Source organism: Otolemur garnettii, unplaced genomic scaffold (assembly GCF_000181295.1).
Source record: "Otolemur garnettii isolate 467f Iridium unplaced genomic scaffold, OtoGar3 scaffold00004, whole genome shotgun sequence".
Lineage (NCBI taxonomy): Eukaryota > Metazoa > Chordata > Mammalia > Primates > Galagidae > Otolemur > Otolemur garnettii.
In genome coordinates, this window is record NW_003852399.1 from 18698192 (window position 1) to 18707863 (window position 9672).

A 9672-nucleotide genomic window follows, 5' to 3' on the forward strand; every position below is an offset into this window, starting at 1 on the left:
ATAAGAAGCTTAAATGCTGCATTTCCACATTCCCTCCCCCTACCTCCTATCTCCTACAAGTGAGAAAAAGAATGATAAAACCCCAGACAGCATTGCAGAATCCCTTCCTTGGCAGCCCATGCAAGACAGTCCAATACAGCACTTTCTGGGTATAACCTGAAAAAGACATTAAGTCTCACTGAGTAAAACCTAGCTTAATATCTATTCTCAACATAACTCAGAAGAATCAGAATGGAGAGAATTGGAGCCTCTCTTAGTCAAAAGGCCCTGGGGTAGCCCTATCAAATTTCCTGCCACCTCAGCATGGAACTGGAGAACAGCAAAATGTTTCTATGTCTCTCACAGGTGAGTGGATGTCTGAGTAACAGCCAGTGCACCTAAAGGGTAAGGACCAAAGTGTTGCAAAAGCAAAGATGGAAAGCGACCTGGATGCCCCATAAGACGTGAACATATTGGGATGTTGACTATGCTGCTGATGACCAGAGTGGGTGATGTTCATCTCACTGTATAACATCACGGACAGATGATGGGGCAGTACTAGGATCGACCTTGCTCCAATTTGTTGATACACATACTTTAGATAGCTTTTGTTTGCCTCTCTGAATCTACTTTTCACCAGCCTCTCTACCCTGCTGTCTGCCTTGGTTGTCTAAATTGTATGGAGTGCATCGTCAGGCTCCCTTGACTCCTGGCTTCAAGTAGGGTTTGTTCAACTGGAATACTGGTAAGATATTGAAAGGAGAGTGAGACTGAGGGATTCAATGTGTCCTCCTTTGTTTTGCTTAAGGACACTAAGCATATGCATCAGTGGCCCTCGGGCACAGCCCAGCTTTCTGTATTTCAGACCCCATGGAGGAGGACAAGAGGTCATTCTACTGTAGCATGAAGTGGGTGTGTGCAGCTACATTACCATGATGCTACACAGGATACCGGCTAGTCCTGGGAGACTTACGAGGCTGGATCTTGTGTATTTTTCTTCTCCTCTTGCTTTAAGGAAATGCTGTATCACTTAAGCCTGTTATATGTGTTTTCCGTTCTCAGTGATTTTGAATAATACACAGGTTTTCCCCAGGTGGCACTTATTTTTCTTTAACCACAGCTGCAGTGTGAACGTTGAAACTAGTATAAATTTCAGTGTACTCTCCTTGACTTAAAGTGGAATGCTAGAATTCAGTTGTTCACATATTATAGCATTGGAAAGACATTTTTCTAGCCTAAAGGAATAAGACATGGGTAAATCACGACATACAGTGGCATCAGGATTGCTCTAATTATCACCAGTGGTGGCAAATGTAGGATGATAAAGTATGAGTAGAGGGCAAGACATTGGCCCTCAATCATTATATTGACAATAGTAACTATAAATAATCTGGATTCATGTAGCTTCCTATGATAGGGCTAGAAAATAGCCACTTCAGATAAGAATAACTGAAAGCTGTGATATCAAATTTGCAGCATGTGAAGAGCCAGAGTACTTCCTTGGTAGCTTTGAAGTAGTCCTGCAGCTATTGATAGAGTGACTGCAGTGGGGGGAAAGAAGTATTCAGATTTTCCTAGGAGCTATTATCTACAGGTTGCCAGCCAGTTCACCCAGCACCACTTCTTAAATAGGGAGTCTTTTCCCCACTGAATGTTTTTAATTGGCTTATTGAAGATCAAATAATGGTAAGTAGCTGAGTTCATCTCTTGGTTCTCTATTCTTTTCCATACATCTACCTCTGTTTTTGTGCCAGTACCATGCTTTTTTAATCACTATCAATTTATAGTATAGTGTAAGGTCTGGTAGCATGATTCCTCCTGCTTTTTTTTTTTTTATTTCTGAGTAATGTCTTAGCTATTCGAGGTTTTTTTTCTGATTCAATATAAAATGAAGTATTATTTATCAAGATCTTTAATGTATGACAGTGGAGTTTTAATACGGATTGCATTAAAATTGTATATTGCTTTGGGTTATATGGACATTTTAACAATGTTGATTCTTCCCAGTCATGAGCATGGTATATTTTTCCATTTGTTAAAATCTTTAGCTATTTCTTTTCTTAGAGTTTCATAGTTCTCTTTATATGTCCTTGTTAGGTAAACTGCCAAATAGTTCATCTTCTTTGGCACTACTGTGAAAGGAATAGAGTCCCTGACTGTTTTTTCAGCTTGACTATTGTTGGTATATATAAAGGCTACAGATTTATGAGTGTTGATTTTGTAACCTGAGACACTGCTGTATTCCTTGATCACTTCTAAAAGTTTTGTAGTAGAATCCCTGGGGTTTTCCAGATATACAATCTTATTGTCTGCAAAAGTGCAAGTTTTATCTCCTCTGACCCTATAAGGATAGGGTATATGGATACCCTATAAGGTATAGGCTTTTATTTTTAGGGTGATTTTGTATAGTTGATGCTATTTCAGAACTTGATATAGGCCTATTCAACATTTCCACTTCAGTCTGGCTAAGTCTAGGAAGGTAGGTGCTTCTAAGTATTGGTCTGTTTCCTTCAGATTTTTATATTTCTGAGAATAGAGTTTCTTGTAATATTCTTTAAGGATTTTTTGAATTTCTGAGGAGTCTGTTGTTATTTTGTCTTTGCCATTTTTGATTGATGAAATTAGGGATTTTACTCTTTTATTCCTGGTAAGGTTAGCCAAAGGTTTATCTATTTTATTGACTTTTCCAAAAAAACAACTTTTAGATTTATTGATATGTTGTGTAATCCTTTTGTTTTCAATTTCATTTAATTCTGCTCTAATTTTGGTTATTTCTTTTCTTCTGCTGGGTTTGGGATCGGAATGTTCTTCCTTTTCCAGTTCCTTGAGATGTCCCATTAAGTTGTTAACTTTCTCTCTTTCCATTCACTTGAGGAAGAGTTGCAATGCTATGAATTTCCCTCTTAGGAATGCCTTTGTGGTATTCCAGAGGTTCTGGTAATTTGTGTATTCATTATCATTTGGTTCCAAAAATTTGGTAATTTCCTTCTTAATCTCATTTATGACCCAGCTATCATTCAGCATAAGGTTATTTAGTTTCTATGTTTTGTATGAGTATGTAGATTCCACTTGTTACTGAGTTCAACTTTTATTCCATGATGGTCTGAGAAGATGAAAGGAATAATTTCTTTCTCCTTTTTTTTGGCCAGGGCTGGGTTTGAACCTTCCACCTCCGGCATATGGGGTCGGTGCCCTACTCATTTGAGCCACAGGCACCACCCACAAGGAATAATTTCTATACTTTTAAATTTGCTGAGGTTAGACTTATGACCTAAGATGTGATCAATTTTGGGGTATGTTCTGTGGGCTAATGAGAAGAAAGTGTATTCAGTTTTGTTAGGACGAAATGTTCTGTAGATGTCTGTTAAATCCAATTGTTGAATTGTTAAGTTTAGGTCTAAAATTTATTTGCTGAGTTTCTTATTGGAGGATACATCTGACACTGCCAAAGGGGTGTTAAAAATCTCTGACTATTACGGTGCTGGAGGAAATCAAGTTGCTCATGTCTGTTAGAGTCTCTCTTGTAAATTGAGGTACAGGGTGGTGTCTGTGGCTCGAAGGAGTAGGACACCGGCCTCATATTCCAGAGGTTGTGGGTTCAAACCTGGCCCTGGCCCAAAAACCCTGCAAAATAAATAAATAAATTGAGGTACATTTTGGTTAGGTGCACAAATGTGAATAATTGAAATCTTATCATGTTGAGTGTTACCCTTAACAAATATGAAGTGAGCATCCTTATCTTTCCTTATTTTTGTTAGTTTAAAGCCTATTGTATCTGCAAATAAAATTACAATACCTGTTATTTTCTGATTTCCATTTGCCTGAACTATAGATAAACATCCCTTCACCCTGAGTCTATATTTATATTTTAAGGTAAGATGAGATTCTTGTATACAGGAGATATCTGGCCTGAGTTTTTGTATCCAGTCAGCCAACCTGTGCCTCTTTAGAGGACAATTTAAGCCATTCACATTAATTAAGAATATAGATAAACCTGGTAGTATTTTGAGTATTGAGCTTTTTGAAAGTCCAGTGGACATTTTTAATCCTTTCTCCACTGTGAAATTTGGAATTTGATCAAAAGTTTTTGAGTGAGTTTACTTTTGTGGTAGAGGATTGTGCTGGTCATTATGGCAAATTTCTTCAACATGTGAATGTCATTAAAGTATTTAATTTCTCCATCATAAATGAAACTCAGTTTAGCTGGATACAAGATCCTGGGTTCTTTTGTTTTAGTAGGTTAAAGGTTGATGACCACCACTCTTTTCTAGTTTGAAAGGTTTTAGCAGAGAGATCTGCAGTCATTCTAATATTCTTCCAAGGGCAGCACCTGTGGCTCAATGGGCAGGGCACTGGCCCCATATACCTTGGGTGGCAGGTTCAAACCCGGCCCAACCAAATTGCAATGAAAAAATAGCCAGGTATTGTGGTGGGTGCCTGTAGTCTCACCTACTCAGGAGGCTGAGGTAAGAGAATTGCCTAAGCCCAGGAGTTGGAGGTTGCTGCAAGCTGTGTGATACCATGACACTCTACTGTGGGTGATAAAGTGAAACTCTTGTCTCCACAAAAAAATAAAAATAAAAAAACATTATTCTTCCATTGTAGGTTATGGTTTTCTTACTACTGGTTGCTTGCAGAATTTTCTCCTTCACATTATCTTTGGCAAAGTTAATTATAATGTGTCTGGGAGATGTTTTATTTTGGTTGAGTTGTGCTGGGTTTCTGAAACTGTCTGCTATCTGAATTTGAGAATATCTTGCCATGTTTGTGTATAGATCTTGCCATGTTTGGCAAGATATTCTCAAATTCAGACAGCAGACATTTCTAGAGGTCTCAGAATGTTGGAACATGCTTTGTGAACTAAGAGACAGTTTCTTTGTACCTTGCATATGCACTAAAAAGAGAGGAACAGAATGTATATAGAAGCTCGTTGGATGTTAGAGACAATATGTGCCACACTCAGAGAAGCAAGGTACATTATATTTAGATATGCTTCTCTGACCAGTTTTTTTTTTTTTTTTTTTTTTTGCTGGGGCTGAGTTTGAACCCACCATCTCTAGCATATGAGGCCTGTGCCCTACCCTTTTGAGCCACAGGCACCACCCTGCTCCAACCAATTCTTAAAGACCTGCTAGTCTTGATTGGAGATTGGACCAAGAAAAAAGTCTGCTAAAATGCAAGCTACTCCTTGCGATGCTATATTTGGAATTATGATATAGCAGAACCAGTGGTGTTGCAAGAGTCGATAGCACACAGAGAAGCTTTAGAGAGCAGCTGGTAGTCTGCAAAAGGAGAATCACACCCTAGAATTATGGAATAGGGCCTCTTCTGCTGATGACTATTTTTCATTTTCTCTTTTCGCTTTCTGGTACATGTGGATCTGCAAGCAGGAATGCAGTAAATTGAATGCTTCCATCATCTACCACAAATTCTTTATGATGGACTATTTGCAGATACACTTGCTGTGTGTATTAATTTGAAAAGTAAAAGTTTGCCATAAGAGACAGACATCATGGCAGCCTCTGGAATGAAACTGCAGTAAGCCTCTGGAAAGAAATTCATCCTTGGCACTCTGTCAACAATGCAGAGGCACAGTTCATTGTGGGGAGAGAAGTCTTGAGGTCATCTATGTCTTCTGACTGGGAAAAGATGATCAGTGTCTTGAAGGAGTGCTTATAGAATGTGATCCTACCATGAAGCAGTTACTATTGTACTCAGATGAGCCCAGAGTGCTAGGGAAGAAGTTTGTGCTTTAAGACATGATGACATTCACATCTTTGTAACAGCAGAGATGGTTAATGTCCTCCAGGAGTGATGGGTGGATTAATGGACCAAAATATTTTTTCTCTTACCCAGAAGTGAAAATACTAGATATTGATTACTTAGAAATTATAAGCAGCAAATGTGAAAGACTCACCACTCAATATCTCATGTGGCTGATTAGACTTAGAGGATTGCTCAGGAGCCTGCCATGGGAGAGACTAAGGAATCATTTGTACAGAAAAAAGCCTCCTGAACTGATTTTTTAAAAATGAAAACTTTAACAGTTGGCTATAATTTGGCTTGTTGCAATTTGACTTGTCCTTTATTAAAATATAAATGACTGGGGCCGAGTGAAGTGGCTCACACTTCTAATCCCAGCATTCTGGGAAGCCAAGGCGGGTGGATTGCTTGAGACCAGCCTGTGCAAGAGCGAAATCCCATCTCTAAAAAAAAAAAAATAGCTGGGAGTTATGGCCAATGCCTATAGTCCCAGCTACTCAGGAGGCTGAGGCAAGAGAATCACTTGAGCCCAAGAGTTTGAGGTTGCTGTGAGCTGCAGCACCATGGTACACTACTGAGGGCAACAAAGTGAAACTCTGTCTCAAGGAGGAAAAAAAAAAAATATATATATATATATATATACACACACACACATATATAATATCATCAATATACATAAATGTCAATTTTTTCTGGCTTTTATAATACCAATTTAATACATTAGGTATATAATGAAGTTTGCTTTTTTAATGAAGTTTATCCCTGAAACCTATATCTGATAAAGATAACTAACTTTATAATAAATGAGATGTAGAACTTTTTGCTGATGTGAGCTTGTATTTCAGTTAAATTTGTACTTTGACACATATATATGTATATATATATATATACATATATATATATATATGGTCTGACAGTTAAGTTCATGAACTTGCCACCCCGCACTTACATTCATAGCACTGTACAAACAATTCAGAAAGGTTTCATCACCTTGGTATATTAGTGTCTCACAGTTGTGTTCATGTCAATGTGTGGCAGTGTCTTGCTGAGTGGCATTCATCATTGTTATTGCAAGTTTTTGTGTGTTGTCATGAAAATTTTGGAGCTTGAATTAAAGCAATAAACAAACATTTGTAAATTTGTTGTTAAACTTGGCAAGAATAAAAGTGAAGTTGGGGGCATATTAGTACAAGTTTATGGGGATAATGCCATGAAGAAAATGGCAGTGTACAAATGGATTAAACATTTTTCTGAAGGTAGAGAAAGTGTCACTGGTGAAGAGAGGTCACGGCAGCCAGTCACAAACAGAACTGATAGAAATATTGCAAAAATCCATTGAATTGTGCATCAAAATTGTCAGCTGACTATGAGAAGCATAGTGGAACAATAAACATCAATAGAGAGACAGGAAAATTTTTTGAGATAGAGTATCATTTTGTCACCCTTGGTATAGTGCTAGGGTGTCACAGCCCACAGCAACCTCAAACTCTTGAGCTCAAGTTATCCTCTTACCTCAGCCTCCTGAGTAGCAGGGCCTATAGGCACTTGCCATAACACCTGGATATTTTTAGGGACTAGTCTTCTGCTTGCTCAGGTTGGTCTCCAACTCCTGAGCTCAGGTGATCCACTCATCTCAGCTTCCCAGAGCACTAGGATTACAGGTGTGAGCCACTGCACTCACTCAAGACAAGAAAATATTAACTGAAAATCTTGGCCAGCTACTCATGTCTCTTCCTTCAAGACAACACACCAGCTCACAAGGGACATTCTGTGAGGGAGTTTTTAGCCAGTAAAATACAGTATTCCAAATACAGCATTGGAACACCCTCCCTACTCACCTGAACTGGCCCATAATGACTTTTTTCTTTACCTGAGGACAAAAGAAATGTTGAAAGGAAGACATTTTGATGACATTCAGGACATCAAGGGTAAAACAGCAATAGCTTTGATGGCCAATCCAGAAAAAGAGTTACAAATTTACTTTGATGGACAGACTAGATGCATAGCTTACCAAGGGAAGTACTTTGAAGATGACTATAGTGATATTCAGCAATGAGGTATGTAGCACTTTTTCCAGGACTAGTTTGCAAACTTAATTATCAGACTTTGTATATATGTGCATATATAAATACACACAAACACACATATATATATTAATATATACCATGTATATTTTCTTGATTTAAACTCTTACGTGATGTGACTCAATTGTTTCATGACTGAAGTGAAGGAAAGATAACATGTTTTTAGGAAAAAAAGCTATTGGCTTAAGACGAGACTGTCAATTTTCTGCTCTGTGCAGGATATTAATAACTTGACTTTCAGTGTGTAAAATCTCACACTAGAGAATAGTAATTTTCAACTGGTGTGCTGCAATACGCTGGTGTGCTGTGAGAGGCTTTTAGGTGGGCTGTGAAAATTTTTAAAGATCAGTAATTAAATTATTTTGGAAAGAAGTTTGAAACACAGTAAGCATATTCTTTTTTTAAAACTCTTTTTCTTGATCAACATAATTTAAGTGTGCTGTGGAAGTTAAACTATAGATACAAGTGCGCTGGGAGATAAAAATGGTTGAAAAACACTCCAGGAGCTGGCAGGAGTTCCTGAACCCATTGCCATTTTTGTCTCACCAGCCAATAAAAGGTTGGAAAAATTCAAGCCTTAGGACCCAATCTCTTTTCTTACCTTGTGTTTTCCCAGCAGAACATTGTAGACTGTTATTTGCCATGTGTTGAAATGCAATTTGCATTTATATGTATAAGTTTACCCATCCATTTAATTAACATAAGCTTTCGCATATAATTCTCAATTCTTCAGAAGAGATACTTTTTTCTATTGTTATTAAGATTATTAACTCCCAGCAACACACCATTGTGAAAGGAAAAATAAAAGTACTGCTGTAAACAGAAGAAAACAAAACAATACAACAGTCAAGTGGGAAGAAAAAGTACCTAGCTTTTTACTGGGCTCTGGTGAGACTTAAGGGGGACCACAGAGATAATGTCACTATTTTCCCCAAGCTACACATTATAAGCAATGTGATTTGCTGAATCATGAAATTAGATAGGGTCAGCAAAATTTTATTATAAATTGGAAATGGCTAATGAATACTACACCTGAAGAAGTCCAGAGGGACAGGGAACCAGCATAGGCAGTGGATTCAGACTCATGTTATTTTCTTGTATTGCTTTGAGGGATTCCAGTGACTGATTTGTTGAGGGAAAAAAAAGAAAGGACTGGCTTACTGGTGTATCTGCATGGTGTACTGACCCCAGTGAGGTGCAGCAAAATACAGTGGTGAAAGTGCATACCATGGTGATAAACTGAGTCATGTATCTGTATGAATTTGTGGGTAGGAACTAAGGGGCTGAGCAGCTGGGCAGGCTCTTGAGGGCACAGACAGAGAATTGAACACAAGGAAGGATCTGCAAATGTACCTCTTAGAATGACTTCTTCTTCTTGCTGGGAGGTAGTCATTCTTAATATCTTCACATGACTAGTTCCTTCTTACCTTTTAGGACTAGGCTTAGAACCATAGGGGTTCTCTTGGACACCTCTTAACCTTCCCTTGTCTAATAATAGTTCTGCCAACAGAAAATAGCAACAAGCCCAAAAGGCTTGTCCACCAAGTCCCCGGATCCTGAAGATTACCCTTCCATGCAAAAACCCCTTTGCAGCTGAAGTGCTTTTTGAGGGTAGAGAAATCCAGGACTGGGTAATAGACAAAGGCAAAGTAAATCTCTTGAGCTGCTACTGGAGTAGGGACTGAGCAGCTGTAATTTACATTAATAAGCTTATCATCTGTTTTTTTCCTCCTTATCTTCTAATGTAAAAAATATTGGTAATGTCTAATGTTTGGATTTCAGGTGGTAGCATAACCAACCAAAAAATTGCTGGGCATTGTGGTGGGTGCCTGTAGTACCAGGTACA

General features: G+C 38.2%; 1 pseudogene; it reads left to right on the forward strand.

Annotated features, from left to right (window-relative positions):
* Window positions 1-1229: 1229 nt before the first annotated feature.
* Window positions 1230-5841, forward strand: LOC100949933 (annotated as a pseudogene).
* Window positions 5842-9672: the final 3831 nt, after the last annotated feature.